The following is a 3166-nucleotide window of genomic DNA, read 5'->3' as shown; positions in this document are numbered from 1 at the left end:
TAATGTGACCATGGGCTCCTGGGAGCCTAATGAGAAGGTGCCTAGTCTGCCCTAGTCTTTACATTCTTCAGCTCCCGTCAGCCTGATCAGATGAGTGTCTGGTTCCTCCAAGGTGCAGCAGCCCTTGGCCGATGGCCTCTTTGTCTTGCGGCCTTGGCCATTTCCTGTATTGCCTTCTGAACATTTACCCTTCTAGAGTCTTTTTTTTTTTTTTCCATCTCGCACATTAATCTCTCTCTAGCCTTGTCCGGCTCTGGAATCCTTGCCTAACTTGACTTCGGTCATGTCTACATCCACGTCCGCGGCCTCTCACAATGCTGCTTCCCCCCCCCGCGTTCTCACGCTCCTACGGCCAGCTGGTGGGGCCCGAGAAACGGCACGGGCCCTGCCCCCGCCCACGCACTGCTGTCTGTCTCTCCTGTTTTCTTTTGATTCTCTATCTTTACACTTGCTTTTAGTCTTTCTTTTTCTTTTGCTCTTTTCCCTCTTTTCTAGAGTTTAACAGGCTCTTTTCTTTATACACTTGGAGGGTGAAACAGGCATACCGAGAGTCAGCGTAAATGTTTACAGTCTTACCCTCACCGAGTTCTAAGGCCCGGATTAAAGCAATGAGCCCAGCTTAACGACAGCGTCCAGGGTTACCACCGCATATTCTGCACATCTCTCCCCTCGTGGGTTGGTGAAGCTGTTCCCGTCCACGCATAGCTCCTAGTGTACTGATGCCCAAGGCTGGTCCCGGAGGTCAGATCTGCTAGAGTACACTGGAGTCCAACACCTCTACACAGTCATGCTCGACAGGGCTCTAGCTGTCGGGAGCAAGGCGGTGGGTTCAGGGTGTTCCCAGTTTAGTAGCTCAATGGTTGAAAAGGGCTGATAGATGAAAGTCTGTTGCCCACCCCCCTCCCCCCGGGATGTGGGCCTGGTCATTATAATAGACAGGTCCTCGTATCTCCCTGAGAGGCATTTACAGAGCTCGAGTAAGACCAGATCTGAGATGGCCCACTTGACTATCTCGACTTCTTTCCTTGGCCTCTGGAGGCTCCGATCCTTCCCTTCGAGGTGAGACCTGGGGCGTGTCAGCTCCTGAATCTCATTTCTGAGGGGGTTGTTGGCCTCGGTGAAGCGGGGTAGGCTGGGAAACATGGAGAAAGAATCTGTGTTATCTCTCGTGGCTCCCGTAAAAACTGGCTTCTCTTGCCGTTTCCTGGGACTCCCTTTTTAAAAAAACTCTGTGTCTGCCGGCGAAGCCGCTCTTACTTTTACTTTTGGCTATTTTGCACAAAGTTGTTAAACAGGGCTAAATTAACGCTGGCTTTGTCTATAATCTATTTCGCCGTGAGTCCATATAAAGGAATTTGATCTAGGTACACAGGCTGTCCTCCGACCCCGTCACCACCTGAACTACACGGCCAATTGTTCTCTGCCTGTAGTTCCTTCCGTGGGCCATCCAACAGCAGAAGAGGGCAATTCTAATTCACCCAGAGTTCGTGACCTCTAGGGGGTTAACTGAACTCTATAATCTCCTGCAAAACCTTTTGTAAGGTTCTGTAACATGCATTTTAGTAGGGTAAGTTGTGACGACTTGATGACTTTCCTTTTATTTTTCTTTTTGAAACGTTTTTAAGAGGGCTCCTAGCAGAGTGGGCTTACTTTGTGTCTGACCTATGTTTCTCTCGAGACGAAACAACATTCACCCTACGAGAAGGAAAGGGTAAAAGGTCACTCAGTCACGTAATTCACACTAAATCAAAATGAAAGCTAAAACCAAAGTGTCGTTAAGGGCACACCTGTTCGTCAAGCAATTTAAGCCAAACCAAAATCAGGAGCAAGACCAAAGTGGCAATCAAGGCAGGCCTGTTTATCAAGCAATTCAAGTCAAGTCAAAATCGAAACCGAAACCAAAGTATCAACCAATGAATTCAAGTCAAGTCAGAAACCAAAACCAAAGTGCCGGTAGAGGCACGCCGTGGGTGATCAGGCCACGCTTCCACTCAAACGGAGTGGGGGAAGTTCCAAAGAGCAGTCTCAGCAAGTTTCAGATGTCCGGACTGAAAGTGCCAGTTCCTTCCCAGTGTCCAGCCACTGTGCGGATCCTCCACGGGGGCGTGCTGTGCACTGCTCTTTGGAGGCGAGGCATCGCACCGGGGCAGATGCCTACCCGGCAGCACTCTGAGGATCCGCATCGCTCAAGCTGGCCAGAGTCCCCCGCAGGGATGCTCTACAGGGCAGGCATAAGCCGCCTAAGGGGCTGCCTCGACCCTCCGTGCATCACCAGCTCGCTTCCCGGTGAGGGAACCCAGAAATGTAGCAGGACAAGCCGCAGACAAAACTCCTGAGACACCGGATTAAAGAAGGAAGAGGTTTTTCATTCGGCCGGGAGCGTCGGCAGACTCGCATCTTAGGAGCCGAGCTCCCCGAAAAAGACTTTTTTAAAGGCTTACAACCTCAAGGGTTGCACGTGAAAGGGTCGTGACAAATCGAGCAAGCGTGGGAAACGTGACTGGGGGCTACCTGCATCAGCTAACAGAACAAAAAGTTTTACAAGGAATTCACAGATAACAGAAGTAGTTCAGGTCGGGGGTCGATGTTATTATTATTACTTCCTCTTTTTCTTTTTTTTTTCCTTTTTTTTTTCTTTCTTTCTTTCTTTCTTTCTTTCTTTCTTTCTTTCTTTCTTTCTTTCTTTCTTTCTTTCTTTGTTTTTTTAAATCTCCTAGGGCCGTGTGGTGGCACCAAGGGTGTCTGGCCATTTATCTTGCTTTCGTTCCTTTCTAACTTTCTGCTTTCTGTCTTTCCTCTTGTCTTGTGAACTAGGCGAGGTGCGGGGAGGAGGGCAGCAGGAGTAGTAGTGGTCTCCTTCCTTATTATTATTATTTTGAGACAGAGTCTCGCTCTGTCACCCAGGCTGGATCGCCACGGCACGATCTCGGCTCACTGCAACCTCGGCCTCCCCAGTTCAGGCAAGTCGCCTCCTTCGGTGTCCCGAGTAGTCGGGATTCCAAGCCCGTGCCATCAGGAGGCCTGGCTAATTGTTACACTTTTCATAGAGACCGGGTTTCACCATGTTGGCCAGCCTGGTCTCCAACTCCTGGCCTCAAGTGATCCGCCCGCTGCGGCCTCCCGATGTGCTTGAATTACAGGCATGAGCCACCGTGCCCGGCCCACC

Source organism: Macaca mulatta, chromosome 10 (genome assembly GCF_049350105.2).
Source record: "Macaca mulatta isolate MMU2019108-1 chromosome 10, T2T-MMU8v2.0, whole genome shotgun sequence".
Lineage (NCBI taxonomy): Eukaryota > Metazoa > Chordata > Mammalia > Primates > Cercopithecidae > Macaca > Macaca mulatta.
Note: the sequence above shows the minus strand (reverse complement) of the source record.